This window comes from Arachis hypogaea, chromosome 6, assembly GCF_003086295.3.
Source record: "Arachis hypogaea cultivar Tifrunner chromosome 6, arahy.Tifrunner.gnm2.J5K5, whole genome shotgun sequence".
Classification (NCBI taxonomy): Eukaryota; Viridiplantae; Streptophyta; class Magnoliopsida; order Fabales; family Fabaceae; genus Arachis; species Arachis hypogaea.
This window is the reverse complement of record NC_092041.1, coordinates 42145969-42165343: the sequence shown is the minus strand read 5'-3', so window position 1 is coordinate 42165343 and position 19375 is coordinate 42145969. Positions and strand designations below refer to the sequence as shown.

At 40.4% G+C, this 19375-nt stretch overlaps 2 non-coding genes across 2 annotated transcripts; one reads left to right on the top strand and one right to left on the bottom strand.

Moving 5' to 3' along the window:
* Positions 1-480: 480 nt before the first annotated feature.
* Positions 481-584, bottom strand: LOC112699916 (small nucleolar RNA R71). Its single transcript, XR_003152847.1, has one exon. It is a non-coding gene; the product is annotated as a small nucleolar RNA R71 (small nucleolar RNA).
* Positions 585-7385: 6801 nt separating this feature from the next.
* On the top strand, positions 7386-7493 carry LOC112700495 (small nucleolar RNA R71). The gene has a single exon (XR_003153404.1). It is a non-coding gene; the product is annotated as a small nucleolar RNA R71 (small nucleolar RNA).
* Positions 7494-19375: the final 11882 nt, after the last annotated feature.

Here is a 19375-nt window from a genome sequence, read left to right as displayed (position 1 = left end):
ACTCTGAAGAGGAAACTAAGAGAAGCTAAATTACAACAATCCAGAGGTAACCTTTCTGAAAATTTTGAACAAGGGAATGAGATGGCAGTCGAACCCAACAACAATAATGCAAGGAGGATGCTTGGTGATTTCACCAAACCAACGTCCAAGTTTGATGGAAAAAGCATCTCAATTCCAGCCATTGGAGCAAACAATTTTGAGCTGAAACCTCAATTATTTGCTTTGATGCAACAGAACTGCAAGTTTCATGGACTTCCATCTGAAGATCCTTATCAGTTTTTAACTGAGTTCTTGCAAATTTGTGAGACTGTTAAGACAAATGGAGTAGATCTTAAAGTCTACAGGCTCATGATTTTCCCTTTTGCTGTAAGATACAGAGCTAGAACATGGTTGGACTCACAACCTAAAGATAGCTTAGACTCTTGGGATAAGCTGGTCACATCCGTCTTGGATAAATTCTTTCCTCCTCAAAAGCTGAGCAAGCTTAGAGTGGATGTTCAGACCTTCAAACAAAAAGATGGTGAATCCCTCTGTGAAGCTTGGGAAAGATACAAGCAGATGACCAAAAAGTGTCCTTCTGACATGTTTTCAGAATGGACCATATTAGATATATTCTATTATGGTCTATCTGAGTTTTCCAAAATGTTATTGGACCATTCTGTAGGTGGATCCATTCACTTAAAGAAAACGCCTGCAGAAGCTCAAGAACTTATTGACATGGTTGCAAATAATCAATTCATGTACACTTCTGAGAGGAATTCCGTGAATAATGGAACGCCTCAAAGGAAGGGAGTTCTTGAAATTGATGCTCTGAATGCCATATTGGCTCAGAACAAAGTGTTGACTCAACAAGTCAACATGATCTCTCAAAGACTGAATGGATGGCAAAATGCATCCAATAGTACTAAAGAGGCAGCTTCTGAAGAAGCTTATGATCCTGAGAACCCTGCAATAGCAGAGGTAAATTACATGGATGATCCTTATGAGAACACCTATAATTTATCATGGAGAAATCATCCAAATTTCTCATGGAAGGATCAACAAAAGCCTCAACAAGGCTTTAATAATGGAGGAAGAAACAGGCTAAGCAACAACAAGCCTTTTCCATCATCTTCTCAGCAACAGACAGAGAATTCTGAGCAGAGCCCCTCTAATTTAGCAGATTTAGTCTCTGATCTGTCTAAGGCCATGGTGCACGAAATTGTGATCTTCAATGGCGCCATCAACATGGTATGCTCAATTGTAATCTCAACTCTTTATCACAACTTCACACAACTAACCAGCAAGTGAACTGGGTCGTCCAAGTAATAAACCTTACGCGAGTAAGGGTCGATCCCACGGTGATTATTGGTATGAAGCAAGCTATGGTCATCTTGTAAATCTCAGTCAGGCAGAATCAAATGGTTATAGATGATTTATGAATAAAACATAAAGATAAAGATAGAGATACTTATGTAATTCATTGGTGAGAATTTCAGATAAGCGTATGGAGATGCTTTGTCCCTTCCCTCTCTCTGCTTTCCTACTATCTTCATTCAATCCTTCTTACTCCTTTCCATGGCAAGCTGTATGTAGGGTTTCACTGTTGTCAGTGGCTACCTCCCATCCTCTCAGTGAAAATGTTCAACGCACCCTGTCACAGCACGTCTATTCAGCTGTCGGTTCTCGATCATGTCGGAATAGAATCCAGTGATTCTTTTGCGTCTGTCACTAACGCCCCATAATCGCGAGTTTGAAGCTCATCACAGTCATTCAATCATTGAATCCTACTCAGAATACCACAGAAAAGGTTTAGACCTTCTGGATTCTCTTGAATGCCGCCATCAATTCTAGCTTATACCACGAAGATTCCGATTAAGGGATCCAAGAGATATCTACTCAATCTAAGGTAGAACGGAGGTGTTTGTCAGGCACACGTTCATAGGTGAGAATGATAATGAGTGTCACGGATCATCACATTCATCAAGTTGAAGAACAAGTGATATCTTAGAACAAGAATAAGCCGAATTGAATAGAAGAACAATAGTAATTGCATTAATACTCGAGGTACAGCAGAGCTCCACACCTTAATCTATGGTGTGTAGAAACTCCACCGTTGAAAATACATAAGAACAAGGTCTAGGCATGGCCGAATGGCCAGCCTCCCAATGATCTAAGAACTAGGCGTCCAAAGATGATCAAAAGATCTAAAATGATCCAAAGATGAAAATACAATAGTAAAAGGTCATATTTGTAGAGAACTAGTAGCCTAGGGTTTACAAAGATGAGTAAATTACATAAAAATCCACTTCCGGGCCCACTTGGTGTGTGCTTGGGCTGAGCATTGAGGCATTTTCGTGTAGAGACTCTTCTTGGAGTTAAACGCCAGCTTTTGTGCCAGTTTGGGCGTTTAACTCCCATTCTTGTGCCAGTTTGAGCTGATTTGGAACGCCGGTTTGGGCCATCAAATCTCGGGCAAAGTATAAACTATTATATATTTCTGGAAAGCCCAGAATGTCTACTTTCCAACGCCGTTGAGAGCGCGCTAATTGGGCTTCTGTAGCTCCAGAAAATCCACTTCGAGTGCAGGGAGGTCAGAATCCAACAGCATCTGCAGTCATTTTCAGCCTCTGAATCAGATTTTTGCTCAAGTCCCTCAATTTTAGCCAGAAAATACCTGAAATCATAGAAAAACACACAAACTCATAGTAAAGTCCAGAAAAGTGAATTTTAACTAAAAACTAATAGAAATATACTAAAAACTAACTAAAACACACTAAAAACATACTAAAAACAATGCCAAAAAGCGTACAAATTATCCGCTCATCACAACACCAAACTTAAATTGTTGCTTGTCCCCAAGCAACTGGAAATCAAATAAGATAAAGAGAAGAGAATATGCAATGAATTTCAAAAACATCTATGAAGATCAGTATTAACAAGATGAGCGGGGCTTTTAGCTTTTTGCTTATGAATAGTTTTGGCATCTCACTCTACCCTTTGAAATTCAGAATGATTGGCTTCTATAGGAACTCAGAATCCAGATAGTGTTATTGATTCTCCTAGTTAAGTATGATGATTCTTGAACACAGCTACATTATGAGTCTTGGCCGTGGCCCAAAGCACTTTGTCTTCCAGTATTACCACCGGGTACATACATGCCACAGACACATAATTGGGTGAACCTTTTCAGATTGTGACTCAGCTTTGCTAGAGTCCCCAATTAGAGGTGTCCAGGGTTCTTAAGCACACTCTTTTTGCCTTGGATCACACTTTTATTTCTTTCTTTTTCTCTTTCTCCTTTTTTTTGTATTCACTGCTTTTTCTTGCTTCAAGAATCATTTTTATGATTTTTCAGATCCTCAGTAACATGTCTCCTTTTTCATCATTCTTTCAAGAGCCAACCATTCATGAACAACAAATTCAAAAGACATATGCACTGTTTAAGCATACATTCAGAAAACAAAAGTATTGCCACCACATCAAAATAATTAATCTGTTATAAAATTTAAAATTCATGCAATTCTTCTCTTTTTCAATTAAGAACATTTTTCATTTAAGAAAGGTGATGGATTCATAGGACATTCATAACCTTAAGGAATAGACACTAAGACACTAATGATCATGAGACACAAACATAGATAAACATAAGCATGAAAATTCGAAAAAACAAGAAAATAGAGAACAAGGAAATTAAAGAACGGGTCCACCTTAGTGATGGTGGCTTGTTCTTCCTCTTGAAGATCTTATGGAGTGCTTGAGCTCCTCAATGTCTCTTCCTTGTCTTTGTTGCTCCTCTCTCATGATTCTTTGATCTTCTCTAATTTCATGGAGGAGGATGGAATGTTCTTGGTGCTCCACCCTTAGTTATCCCATGTTGGAACTTAATTCTCCTAGGGAGGTGTTGATTTGCTCCCAATAGTTTTGTGGAGGAAGGTGCATCCCTTGAGGCATCTCAGGGATTTCATGATGAGTGGGATCTCTTGTTTGCTCCATCCTTTTCTTAGTGATGGGCTTGTCCTCATCAATGGGGATGTCTCCCTCTATGTCAATTCCAACTGAATAACAGAGGTGACAAATGAGATGAGGAAAGGCTAACCTTGCCAAGGTAGAGGACTTGTCCGCCACCTTATAAAGTTCTTGGGCTATAACCTCATGAACTTCTACTTCCTCTCCAATCATGATGCTATGAATCATGATAGCCCGGTCTATAGTAACTTCGGACCGGTTACTAGTCGGAATGATTGAGCGTTGGATAAACTCCAACCATCCTCTAGCCACGGGCTTGAGGTCATGCCTTCTCAGTTGAACCGGCTTTCCTCTAGAATCTCTCTTCCATTGAGCGCCCTCTTTACAAATGTCTATGAGGACTTGGTCCAACCTTTGATCAAAGTTGACCCTTCTAGTGTATGGGTGTTCATCTCCTCGTATCATGGGCAAGTTGAATGCCAACCTTACATTTTCCGGACTAAAATCTAAGTATTTCCCCCGAACCATTGTAAGCCAATTCTTTGGGTCCGGGTTCACACTTTGATCATGGTTCTTGGTGATCCATGCATTGGCATAGAACTCTTGAACCATTAAGATTCCGACTTGTTGAATGGGGTTGGTAAAAACTTCCCAACCTCTTCTTCGAATCTCATGTCGGATCTCCGGATATTCACTCTTTTTGAGTTTAAAAGGGACCTCGGGGATCACCTTCTTCAAGGCCACAACTTCATAGAAGTGGCCTTGATGCACCCTTGAGATGAATCTCTCCATCTCCCATGACTCGGAGGTGGAAGCTTTTGCCTTCCCTTTCCTCTTTCTAGAGGTTTCTCCGGCCTTGGATGCCATAAATGGTTATGGAAAAATAAAAAGAAATGCTTTTACCACACCAGACTTAAAAGGTTTGCTCGTCCTCGAGTAAAAGAAGAAAGAAGAGAGTAGAAGAAGAAGAAATAAAGGAGATAGAGGAGGCTATGTGGTTCGGCTAAGGGGAAGAAGTAGTGTTTAGGTTGTGTGAAAATGAAGGAGTGAAGATGGGTTTATATAGGAGTGGAGAGAGAGGTAAGGTTCGGCTATGTGAGGGTGGGTTTGGGAGGGAAAGTGATTTGAATTTTAATGGTGAGGTAGGTGGGGTTTTATGAAGGATGTATGTGAGTGGTGAAGAGAAAGATGGGATTTGATAGGTTAGGGGTTTTTGGGGAAGAGGTGTTGAAGTGATTGGTGAAGAAGAAGAGAGAGAGTGGTGGGGTAGGTGGGGATCCTGTGGGGTCCACAGATCCTGAGGTGTCAAGAAAAATTCATCCCTGCACCAAATGGCGAGCAAAAATGCCCTTTGTGCCAATTTTGGCGTTAAACGCCGGGCTGGTGCCCATTTCTGGTGTTTAACGCCAGCTTCTTGCCCTTTCCTGGCGTTTAACGCCAGTCTGGTGCCCCTTTCTGGCGTTAAACGCCCAGAATGGTGCCAGACTGGGCGTTAAACACCCATTTGCTGCCCTTACTGGCGTTTAAACGCCAGCAAGGTCTTCCTCCAAGGTGTGCTATTTTTCTTTCTGTTTTTCATTCTGTTTTTGCTTTTTCAATTGATTTTGTGACTTCTCATGATCATCAACCTACAGAAAACATAAAATAACAAAGGAAAATAGATAAAATATAACATTGGGTTGCCTCCCAATAAGCACTTCTTTATTGTCAGTAGCTTGACAGTGGGCTCTCATGGAGCCTCACAGATGCTCAGAGCAATGTTGGAACCTCCCAACACCAAACTTAGAGTTTGAATGTGGGGGTTCAATACCAAACTTAGAAGTTGGTTGTGGCCTCCCAACACCAAACTTAGAGTTTGACTGTGGGGGCTTTATTTGGCTCTGTTTTGAGAGAAGCTCTTCATGCTTCCACTCCATGGTTACAGAGGGATATCCTTGAGCCTTAAACACAAGGGATTCTTCATTCACATGAATGATCAATTCTCCTCTGTCAACATCAATCACAGCCTTTGCTGTGGCTAGGAAGGGTCTGCCAAGGATGATGGATTCATCCATGCACTTCCCAGTCTCTTGGACTATGAAATCAATAGGGATGTAATGGTCTTCAACTTTTACCAGAACATTCTCTACAAGTCCATAAGCTTGTTTTCTTGAATTGTCTGCCATCTCTAGTGAGATTCTTGCAGCTTGCACCTCAAAGATCCCTAGCTTCTCCATTACAGAGAGAGGCATGAGATTTATGCTTGACCCTAGGTCACACAGAGCCTTCTTGAAGGTCATGGTGCCTACTGTACAAGGTATTGAGAACTTCTCAGGGTCCTGTCTCTTTTGAGGTAATTTCTGCCTAGTCAAGTTATCCAGCTCTTTGGTGAGCAAAGGGGGTTTATCCTCCCAAGTCTCATTACCAAATAACTTGTCATTTAGCTTCATGATTGCTCCAAGGTACTTGGCAACTTGCTCTTCAGTGACATCTTCATCCTCTTCAGAGGAAGAATACTCATCAGAGCTCATGAATGGCAGAAGTAAATTCAATGGAATCTCTATGGTCTCAGTGTGAGCCTCAGATTCCCATGGTTCCTCATTAGGGAACTCATTGGAGGCCAGTGAACATCCATTGAGGCCTTCCTCAGTGGTGCTCACTGCCTCTTCCTCCTCTCCAAATTCGGACATGTAGGTCATGTTAATGGCCTTGCACTCTCCTTTTGGATTCTCTTCTGTATTGCTTGGAAGAGTGCTAGGAGGGAGTTCAGTAATTTTCTTACTCAACTGACCCACTTGTGCCTCCAAGTTTCTAATAGAGGACCTTGTTTCAGTCATAAAACTTTGAGTGATTTTGATTAGATCAGAGACCATGGTTGCTAACTCAGAGTTGCTCTGCTTAGAATTCTCTGTCTGTTGCTGAGAAGATGATGGAAAAGGCTTGCCATTGCTAAACCTGTTTCTTCCACCATTATTGTTGTTGAAACCTTGTTGAGGTCTCTGTTGATCCTTCCATGAAAGATTTGGATGATTTCTCCATGAAGGATTATAGGTGTTTCCATAGGGTTCTCCCATGTAATTCACCTCTTCCATTGAAGGGTTCTCAGGATCATAAGCTTCTTCTTCAGATCAAGCGTCCTTAGTACTGCCTGGTGCAGCTTGCATTCCAGACAGACTTTGAGAAATCACATTGACTTGTTGAGTCAATATTTTGTTTTGAGCCAATATGGCATTCAGAGTATCAATCTCAAGAACTCCTTTCTTCTTATTCGTCTCATTGTTCACAGGATTCCTTTCAGAAGTGTACATGAATTGGTTATTTGCAACCATTTCAATCAGTTCTTGAGCTTCTGCAGGCGTCTTCTTCAGATGAAGAGAGCCTCCAGCAGAACTATCCAATGACATCTTGGACAGTTCAGACAGACCATCATAGAAGATACCTATGATGCTCCATTCAGAAAGCATGTCAGAAGGACACTTTCTGATCAATTGTTTGTATCTTTCCCAAGCTTCATAGAGGGATTCACCTTCCTTTTGTCTGAAGGTTTGGACTTCCACTCTAAGCTTACTCAATTTTTGAGGTGGAAAAAACTTTGCCAAGAAGGCATTGACTAGCTTTTCCCAAGAGTTCAGGCTTTCTTTAGGTTGTGAGTCCAACCATGTCCTAGCTCTGTCTCTTACAGCAAAAGGGAATAGCATAAGTCTGTAGACCTCAGGGTCAACCCCATTAGTCTTGACAGTGTCACAGATTTGCAAGAACTCAGCTAAAAACTGATGAGGATCTTCCAATGGAAGTCCATGGAACTTGCAATTCTGTTGCATTAGAGAAACCAATTGAGGCTTAAGCTCAAAGTTGTTTACTCCAATGGCAGGGATAGAGATGCTTCTCCCATAGAAGTCAGGAGTAGGTGCAGTAAAGTCACCCAGCACCTTCCTTGCATTGTTGGCATTGTTGTTGTTTTTGGCTGCCATGGGTTCTTCTTGTTTGAAGATTTCTGTTAGGTCCTCTACAGAGAGTTGTGCCTTAGCTTCTCTTAGCTTTCGCTTCAAGGTCCTTTCAGGTTCAGGGTCAGCCTCAACAAGAATGCTTTTGTCTTTGCTCCTGCTCATATGAAAGAGAAGAGAACAAGAAAATATGGAATCCTCTATGTCACAGCATAGAGATTCCTTGAGGTGTCAGAGGAAAAGAAAAATATAAGGAAGAAGTAGAAGAATTCGAACTTATCAAGAAAGATGGAGTTCGAATTGTGCATTAAGGAATAGTGTTAGTCCATAAATAGAAGGATGTGGGAAGAGGGGAAGAAATTTTCGAAATTTAAGTAAAAGATTTAAAAACATTTTGAAAAACACTAATTGATTTTCGAAAACCAAGGGTGGAAAAGAAATCAAGTAATTTTTGAAAAAGATTTTGAAATTAGAAATCAAAAAGATATGATTGAAAATTATTTTGAAAAAGATGTGATTAAAATATATGATTTGAAAAGTTATGGTTTTAAAAATATGTGATTGAGAATATATGATTTGAAAAACAATTTAAAAAGATTTGATTTTAAAAATTAATAACTTGGCTAACAAGAAAAGATATGATTCAAACATTAAACCTTTCTCAACAGAAAAGGTAACATACTTGAAATGTTGAATCAAATCATTAATTGATAGCAAGTATTTTCGAAAAAGGAAAGAAATTGATTTTGAAAACATATGATTGAAAAGATTTGATTTGAAAAAGATTTAATTTTGAAAAATGTTGAAAACTTGAAAAAAAATTTGAATTGAAAACAGAATCTTCCCTCTTGTACCATCCTGGCGTTAAACGCCCAGAATGGTGCACATTCTGGCATTTAACACCCAAAACACTACCCTTTTGGGTGTTAAACGCCCAGCCAGGCACCCTGGCTGGCGTTTAAACGCCAGTTTGCCTTCTTCACTGGGCGTTTTGAACGCCCAGCTTTTTCTGTGTAATTCCTCTGCTGTATGTTCTAAATCTTCAATTCTCTGTATTATTGACTTGAAAAGACACAAATTAAAATTTTTTAGATTTTTAATAATGAGGAATAATAAAAAATGCAACTGAAATCAAATAAACAAATGCATGCAAGACACCAAACTTAAAAGTTTGTATACTATTGACACTAACAAGTTGAGAATGCATATGAGAAACAACAAAACACTCAAGACAAGAGAATTTAAAGATCAGAGCAAGTAAATCATCAAGAACAACTTGAAGATCACTGAAGACACATGATAAATGCAAGAAGAACGGAAACATGCAATTGACACCAAACTTAAAATGAGACTAGTGTCTCAATAAGAAACATAAAACAATTTTTTATTTTTATGATTTTGTAATTTTTTTGGATTTTTCAAAAATTAAGTGGAAAAGAAAATAAAGATATCAAAATTCTTAATGAGAATTCCAGGAATCATGCAATGTTAGTCTAAAGCTTCAGCCTAAAGGAATTAGACATGGCTAGCCAAGCTTCAGCAGGACATTGCATTCAAGAGCTAGATTGATGAAAATCAATCAGCTTTGGTGATGATAAGAACATCACCTTGAAACACTAGAATTCATTCTTAAGAACTCTGAAAAATACCTAATCTAAGCAACAAGATGAACCGTCAGTTGTCCAAACTCAAACAATCCCCGGCAACGGCGCCAAAAACTTGGTGCACGAAATTGTGATCATCAATGGCGCCATCAACATGGTACGCTCAATTGTAATCTCAACTCTTTATCACAACTTCACACAACTAACCTGCAAGTGCACTGGGTCGTCCAAGTAATAAACCTTACGCGAGTAAGGGTCGATCCCACGGAGATTGTTGGTATGAAGCAAGCTATGGTCATCTTGTAAATCTCAGTCAGGCAGAATCAAATGGTTATAGATGATTTATGAATAAAACATAAAGATAAAGATAGAGATACTTATGTAATTCATTGGTGAGAATTTCAGATAAGCGTGTGGAGATGCTTTGTCCCTTCCGTCTCTCTGCTTTCCTACTGTCTTCATACAATCATTCTTACTCCTTTCCATGGCAAGCTGTATGTAGGGTTTCACCGTTGTCAGTGGCTACCTCCCATCCTCTCAGTGAAAATGTTCAACGCACCCTGTTACGGCACGGCTATTCAGCTGTCGGTTCTCGATCATGTCGGAATAGAATCCAGTGATTCTTTTGCGTCTGTCACTAACGCCCAGCCTTCAGGAGTTTGAAGCTCGTCACATTCATTCAATCATTGAATCCCACTCAGAATACCACAGACAAGGTTTAGACCTTCCAGATTCTCTTGAATGCCGCCATAAATTCTAGCTAATATCACGAAGATTCCGATTAAGGGATCCAAGAGATATCCACTCAATCTAAGGTAGAACGGAAGTGGTTGTCAGGCACACGTTCATAGGTGAGAATGATGATGAGAGTCACGGATCATCACATTCATCAAGTTGAAGAACAAGTGATATCTTAGAACAAGAATAAGCCGAATTGAATAGAAGAACAATAGTAATTACATTAATACTCGAGGTATAGCAGAGCTCCACACCTTAATCTATGGTGTGTAGAAACTCCACCGTTGAAAATACATAAGAACAAGGTCTAGGCATGGCCGAATGGCCAGCCTCCCAATGATCTAAGAACTAGGCATCCAAAGATGATCAAAAGATCTAAAATGATCCAAAGATGAAAATACAATAGTAAAAGGTCCTATTTGTAGAGAACTAGTAGCCTAGGGTTTACAAAGATGAGTAAATTACATAAAAATCCACTTCCGGGCCCACTTGGTGTGTGCTTGGGCTGAGCATTGAAGCATTTTCGTGTAGAAACTCTTCTTGGAGTTAAACGCCAGCTTTTGTGCCAGTTTGGGCGTTTAACTCCCATTCTTGTGCCAGTTCCGGCGTTTAACGCCGGGCAGTTTTGAGCTGATTTGGAACGCCGGTTTGGGCCATCAAATCTCGGAAAAAGTATGGACTATTATATATTGCTGGAAAGCCCAGGATGTCTACTTTCCAACGCCGTTAAGAGCGCACCAATTGGGCATCTGTAGATCCAGAAAATCCACTTCGAGTGCAGGGAGGTCAGAATCCAACAGCATCTGCAGTCCTTTTCAGCCTCTGAATCAGATTTTTGCTCAAGTCCCTCAATTTCAGCCAGAAAATACCTTAAATCACAGAAAAACACAAAAACTCATAGTAAAGTCCAAAAAATGAATTTTAACTAAAAACTAATAGAAATATACTAAAAACTAACTAAAACACACTAAAAACATGCTAAAAATAATGCCAAAAAGCGTACAAATTATCCGCTCATCAGGCCACTTTAAGTTTCATGAGTGAAACAAGGTCCTCCATCAGAAATTTGGAGGCACAAGTGGGCCAGCTGAGTAAGAAAGTCATTGAAACTCCTCCCAGTATTCTCCCAAGCAATACAGAAGAGAATCCAAAAGGAGAGTGCAAGGCCATTGATGTAATCAATATGGCTGAATGCACAAGGGAGGAGAAGGACAAAAATCCTAGTGAGGAAGACCTCCTGGGACGTCTCTCAAACAAGAAGGAGTTCCCTATTGAGGACCTAAAGGAATCTGAAGCTCATATAGAGACCATAGAGTTTCCATTAAATCTCCTTCTGCCATTCATGAGCTCTGAAGATTATTCTTCCTCTGAAGAGGATGAAGATGTAACTGGAGAGCAAGTTGCTCAATATCTAGGAGCCATCATGAAGCTGAATGCCAAGTTATTTGGTAATGAGACTTGGGAAGGTGAACCTCCCTTACTCATTAGTGAACTTGATACATGGGTTCAGCAAACTCTACCTCAAAAGAAACAAGATCCTGAGAAATTCTTAATACCATGTACTGTAGGCACCATGACCTTTAACAAGGCTCTGTGTGATCTAGGGTCAGGCATAAACCTTATGCCACTCTCTGTAATGGAGAAATTGGGGATCATTGAGGTACAGCCTGCCTTATTCTAATTACAATTGGCAGACAAGTCAGTAAGACAAGCTTATGGATTAGTAGAGGACGTGTTGGTAAAGGTTAAAGGCCTTTACATTCCTGCTGATTTCATAATCTTAGACACTAGGAAGGACGAGGATGAATGCATCATCCTTGGAAGACCTTTCCTAGCCACAGCAGAAGCTGTGATAGATGTTAACAGAGGAGAATTAATCCTTCAATTGAATGGGGACTACCTTGTGTTTAAGGCACACGGCTATCCTTCTGTAACAAGGGAGAGTAAGCATGCAGAGCTTCTCTTAATACAGAGTCAAACAGAGCCCCCACAATCAAACTCTAAGTTTGGTGTTGGGAGGCCACAACCAAACTCTAAGTTTGGTGTTGGGAGGCCACAACCAAACTCTAAGTTTGGTGTTGGGACTATACAACATTAACCTGATCACCTGTGAGGCTCCATGAGAGCCCACTATCAAGCTATTGACATTAAAGAAGCGCTTGTTGAGAAGCAACCCAATTTTTATTTATCTAATTTTATTTTTATTTAATTGTTATTTTGTGTTTTAGTAGGTTCATGATCATGTGGAGTCACGAAAAAAATATTAAAATTAAAAATAGAATAAAAAACAGTAGAAGAAAAATCACACCCTGGAGGAAGGACTTACTGGCGTTTAAACGCCAGTAAGGAGCATCTGGCTGGCATTCAACGCTAGAACAGAGCATGGATCTGGCGCTGAACGCCAGCAACAAGCAACATCCTGGCGTTTAAATGCCAGGAATATGCCCTGAGAAAAGCTGGCGCTGAACGCCAGTAACAAGCATGGAACTGGTGTTCAACGCCAGAAACATGCTACACATGGGCGTTGAACGCCCAGAACATGCACCACTTCGGCGTTTAAACACCAGAATGGTATGCTAAGGCATTTTACATGCCTAATTGGTGCAGGGATGTAAATCCTTGACACCTCAGGATTTGTGGACCCCACAGGATCATCTCAGGATCTGTGGACCCCACAGGATCATCTCAAGATCTGTGGACCCCACAGGATCCCCACCTAACATATTCTCACCTTACCTCCAAATAATCCTATAACACACTTTCCCAAAAACCCTTCACCAATCACCTTAATCTCTCTTCCCAATTACTCCCTTCACCACTCACATCCATTCTCTCTTCCCCATAAACCCCACCTACCTTCAAAATTCAAAAATCTTTCCCACCCAAACCCACCCTAAATGGCCGAACCTACCCTCTCTCCCTTCCCTATATAAACCCCTCCATTCTACTTTATTTTCACACAATACAATCCCCTCTTCTATACCTTGGCCGAATACACCTCCCCCTCACACTCCTCCATATTTTCTCTTCTTCTTCTTTTTTTCTTTCTTCTCTTGCTCGAGGGCGAGCAATATTTTAAGTTTGGTGTGGTAAAAGCATAAGCTTTTTGTTTTTCCATAACCATTGATGGCACCCAAGGCCGGAGAATCCTCTAGAAAAGGGAAAGGGAAGATAAAAGCTTCCACCTCCGAGTCACAGGAGATAGAAAGATTCATCTCCAAAGCTCATTGATAAACCACATTTTTAGGGTTTATCTTGTATTGAATTTAGAGTATTTTGATGACCTTTTCTCGCATTTAGCCTATGAATTTGCATGGTTTTGTTATCTCTCCTGTATTTGTGCTTAAGTGTAAAAACATGCTTTTTAAGCCTTTAATTTGATAATTTTAATTCATCCTTGATTCCATAATATGCCTTGATGTGTTTGCTAGTAATCTCAGGTTGAAATAGGCTAGGCAAGGATCAAAGGAGTAAGGAAGGAAGCATGCAAGTGGAGAGAAGCACAAAAAGCCAAAGAATTGATCTCGGCCAAGAACGCGCATGCACACAAGGCACTCGTGCGCACATTGCGGAACAGCCAGGGACGCGCACGCGTACCGTGCCCACACGCGTCGTAGTCCGCACGTGATTCTGTTATTGCAACACGTGCCTGGCGATTTTGGAGGGTTTCAGCAACCAACTTTGGCGCCAAACTGCATATAAGAACCAAGGATTGAAGGGGATTAACACACATTCACATCCACACACTCATTCTACAAGTTTTCTTAGATATTTTTAGTTAGTTACATTTGTAGAGGGAGAGACTCCAACCTCTCTCTAGGGGTTCATCTTCATTTTTTTCAACTCTCAACCATTCCTTGGTTAGATCCATTGTAACTCTCAATTTACTTTGTTCATGTTGTAGATCCTCTTCTCTAATCTCAATTAGTGTTTGTAATTGTTCAATTCTCATAGATCTTAGATTTAACTTTGTTGTTTTGGATTCTATTAATGCATTGGAAATCTCATTTTCATTGTTGTTCATTGTTGATTGTTGTTAATCTCTTGTATTGAATTACTTTGATTCTATGTTTCTTCTCAATTCTACTATGTCTTTTATTCTTGCTCCCCAAGTGTTTGAGAAAATGCCAACTTTAGATATGGAGTAGCATTCTCTCACTTGGCCTAGTGGTTGATTCATTTGAGATACTTGAATAATGGATGTCAATTGTTGATTAAGGATTGAGAATTGCTAATTGACTTGGAGTGCACTAAAGCTAGACTTCCCTAGGGTAAGACTAGGACTTGTGACTCAAGTTAGTTACTTTTACTTGACTTTCCTCTATGATTAGGGGTTAACTAAGTGAAGCAACACTCCATTGTTATCACAATTGAAGGAAGCTATAGTGATGGAACTTCCAATGTTCAACCTTGGCCAAGGTTTTTAATATTGATTGATTGTTGTTCTCCTTTATTAGCACTTTTATGCCACACTCTTTAAACCACAAAAGACCACTTAACCAATAACATGCATCCTTGTAGCATTCCTAGGGAAGAACGACTCGGGATTAATACTCTCGATCATAGATTGTAGAATTGTTTGATGATGAATTTGGTGTCGGTTTAGACTATACTACGATTGGTTACTTGATAATTTCTATACCGGCTAAGAATCCATTCATCAAAATGGCGCCGTTGCCGGGGCATGCACACGAGTGCCATGTTTTTGGTTAATGTAAATATGTGAATATTGTGAATATGTTTGTCTTTTGCTTGTTTGTTAGTTTTCATTAGCTTTAGATCTCCATTAATTTTATTCCTATTTGCCACTATGAATTCTCGTCCTTGGGATTTTGGATATGACTATGACTATGTTGTAGGCGATGAAAACTTGAATGATGGCTCACATTATGGGAGAGATGAATTCTTAGGAAGGGAGCCACATCCATATGAGCAATCATCATGGCAACCTTCCCCTTCAAGTTACTATGATGGTAATCCTTCCTATAATGCATATCATTCTTATGGATATGATGATTCTTATCAAGGTTATACCACTCAACCACCATCATTCTATGCACCATATTCTCAACCCACATCTTATTTTCACCAATTACCTACATATGATCCAACTTTATATTCCCCCTATGCATACCCTTGTGACAATTATGAACAAGCAACCCTTGAATCACCACCACTCCAACATCTTTACCCTCCAAACCAAGTCCCCATAGATGATACACTTGGTCTCGTTCTTCAAGAGTAAGAAGAGCTCCAAACCGCACTCACTAGTTTCACCTCTACCCTCCAAGAATCTATGTCTCGTATAATTCCACCTTCTACCAACAACCAAGATAACTTCCCACCTCCAAGCTTTGATGAACCTCCTTCCCAACTATATCATGATTCCCCCTCTCCGCCACAAACCTCCATGGAAGCATATCAATGTCCATCAATCCAAGAGCAATACGATCCTACTTATGTTAGCAAGGCGGAACAAGAATCAAGGGATCGTTTCAAGGAAGAAATGGATCGACTTCAAGCAACCATCCGTCAAAAGATGGACTCTTGGGATTCATACAACAAGCAAAGCATCTCCATGGATGAATGTGAAAAATCAACCGATGAAATGAGCATGAAGGAGATTTTAAGATCCCAACATGAGGACAAGGAGATGGGATACGTCTTACAACAAGTGGAGGAGGAAGAGATCATTGAAGAAGAAGAAACGGTTGAAGAGTTAGAGGAAGTTAAACAAGAGGTGGATTTCAAGCTTGAGAACACTTCCACACTAAGTGATATTATTGATGATCTTGTGGAAGTTGTTGAAGTCTCTCCCATTAAACTTGAAAATGATGTTGAGGAGGATAATGCGCAACCTCCAAAGCATAGTATGAGTAATGAAAGATTGCAAGAGGTTGATCAAGAGATGGATTCAATCATTGAGAATTTTTTATCTACAATTGAATCCCCTCCCATTGGGCTTGAAATTGAGTTCAAAGAAAAAGATGCACAACCTCCCATGCCATTGGTAAGCAATGAGAAAGAGAATTAATTGGAAGGAAGCTACCAAGAGGATGAGGTTGAAATTGAGGAAGCTTGTGAAGAAGTGAAGGTAATCAAGGAAGAGTACAAGGGAGTGGAGCTTGCAAGATCATTGGGACCACCCCTTCCTAAGTCACCATCCAACATAACATTCAAGTGGGTAAAATTCTTATCTCTAATCTTTACTTTCCTACTTGAATATGGTTTGCTTAAGATGGATGGGCAACTTAGAGCTCTTTATGGATTGAGGAGTAAGAAATAGTCCTGTAGTGGTTGGAAACATCACTCTAAGTTCATGATGGATGCTTGCTCAAGGTTGAATGGCAATGGGTGGTGTAGAACCGAATTGCATGGGTGTAGGAGAATGTTTGGAGGCCTAATTGAGAATTCAATGAGTTTGCCACCCAAATGGAAGCATGAAGATCAAGAAAAAGGGGGTTGACAAACAGAGTATGGGACCCCGGAACATACATAGAGCACTATCAACTTAGGGGCCTTGTCACTTGCTTGGGCCCCCTTGAAGGCCTTGTACGTTTCAATTGGGATCCCGGAGGCTATTGGAAGAGTAAACACTGGTGGGGATTCGAAGAAGAGTTCAAGCATAAGCCACCCTAGCAAGGACTCCACCAAATGTCCAACTTAAGGACTTAAACTAAAAGTGCTAGGTGGGAGACACCCCACCATGGTAAACTCTTTCCATTCTCTTCTAATTTTGTTTAATAAGTGATTTGAGTTACCATTGTAGGTAGGTCTTCATTTCATAATTAGCTTGTTTGTGTACATTAGTTGCTAGCATATTAACATGTATGTTGTGCTTAGTAGAAATGGAATAAATCTCAAAACCAACTTGCATTTTAGAAAGTGTGTGGTTTTTGACTAAATAAGGAGTTGTAGGCACCATGGGGAGTCTTTGGTCAATTTAGAGCTTTTAGGCATTCTCTTGAAAAAAAAAGGGAGGACGCGAGCACATGCAGTACGCGCACGGGTCCATGCGCGGATGCACCACCATACACCTTCCAGAGAGTTGTGCCTGCTCTGGGCCAGCATCATGCCTCCGGCCCAACTCCTTACACGTGTGCGCGCACAGTACGCACACGCATCCTTGCCGACTTTCACCACCCACGCGTAAGCGCCTAAGGCGTGATGTGTGGAAAACGATCCAACACAAAACTCACCGGCAAGTGTACCGGGTCGCATCAAGTAATAAAACTCACGGGAGTGAGGTCGATCCCACAGGTATTGAAGGATTGAGCAATTTTTGTTTAGTGGTTGATTTAGTCAAGCGAATCAAGTATTGGTTGAGTGGTTTATCTTTAACAGAAGCTAAATTGCTTGGAATGTAAAGGGAGAGGGGAGAATTGCAGTAAATTAAAGAGCAGGAAGGTAAAAGATGCTGAATCTTAAAGAACAAGAAATTAAATGACTGAATCTTAAAGTGCAAGAAATGTAAATTGCTTAAATGAAAAAGAGATTTGAGGATTGGGATTTCAGAATTTAAACAAAGGAAATTAAAGTGCAACAATTAACTAAACAGGAGATGAATTGAAATAGACTAGCTCTCCAACAGAAATGGGAACTAACTTGTAGCAGAGGTTCACAGAAGAACCAAAAGGAAAAATGGGATCTCAGGACTCAAGAGACTAGATAGCAAAGTCTAGATCTCAATTGCCTTCCCAGATCCAAGTTCACAAAGCAATTAACAAGAAATTGAAGAAGAAGCAGTGAAGGAATTGTAATTGAACTCAATTATGCAGAAGAAAAATTAAAGAGATCTTGAATGGAGATTGAGACAGAAATTCCTCAATTCTTCACACCCAAGATTCAAACAAGAAAAGTAAAAATGCCCACACAAGAACGAGGAAGAAGAGAGATCAATTCTCCTCCCTAATTCTCTGAAGTCTCAGTGAAGTCTCCAAGAGAAGTTCCAAAGTCCAAAAATAAAAGTAAAGATTCAAAGAAAGGTTCAAAGTTCAAAAGTAAAGGAAAAGGTCCTAATTACATCAAACTATCTCCTATTTATACACTTTCTATTCTTGGATCTTGGGATTTGGATGGGCTTTTGATTTGGTGAAGAAATGAATTAAATTGGGTTTTTAATTCAATTTTTAGCCCAAAATAATTTGCTTCCAGGAGGCTGCCCTGCCCTTGTAGCGGGCAAGGCAGAAAATGTGCGTGCGGCCGTTGGTGCCTTGGTGCGTGCGCGTTGGTGCTGCAGGATGCTGCCCTGCCCTCCACAAGGGCAGGGCAGAAATTTTTGGTGCGCCAGATTCTGCCTTGTGCGCGCGCTATGTTGCTGCCGAAGCTCCCTTGGTGCGCCAATCTGGTGCACTGGCCGTGCACCACAAAATGCTGCCCTGCCCTTGCGGAGGGCAGGGCAATGTTTCCAAAGTTGAAGTCCCGTGTTCGAAACTCGGGCAATGCACATGCTACTCTTTTTCTTGGCTTTCTTGGCACCAAAATAAGGCCTAGTTTCTTGTTTCCTCATGGTGCCGTGTTCGATCCTTGTGGCAAGCATTGGTGGGCTTTTTCTTTGAATTTCTTCCTTTGGTGAGCCCGATATTGCCCTTGAGGAGGGCAGGGCAGAGTTTTTGCTCTCCTTGATCCATGACACCAATTTGTGCTCCGCCCTTGAGAAGGGCAGGGCAGTGTTGCCTCTCAAAGCTTGTTTCCTTATGTTGCCCTCCTAAAGGGCAGTGTGCCCTTGTGGAGGGCAATGCTTGCTTCCTCCTTTTATGCGCCACACTTCTTCTCTCTTGGGCCACGCTTTCTTAAGCCACGCTTCCTCTTTTCTTCTTTTCTTCACCTACAATAAACCAACACAACCACTCAAAGTATCACTAAATTCACAAGGCTTATAAATCAATTAAAAATCAATTAAATTTAGCTTAAACCTCATGAGTTAGCATCAATTTAATGGTAGTTGCTTGATTTAAAGAAGTTATGCATTTTCATTCCAAATCTCTTACTTAGGATGCAAGAAAGTGCATAAAGACTAATAAAACAAGTGAAATTAGCTTGAAAAATGGGTATGTGATTACTTGTCATCACAACACCAAACTTAAATCTTGCTTGTCCCCAAGCAAGCATCAAAACTAAGAGAAAATGAAATGAACAAGAATAGCAAACATATCCTTATTA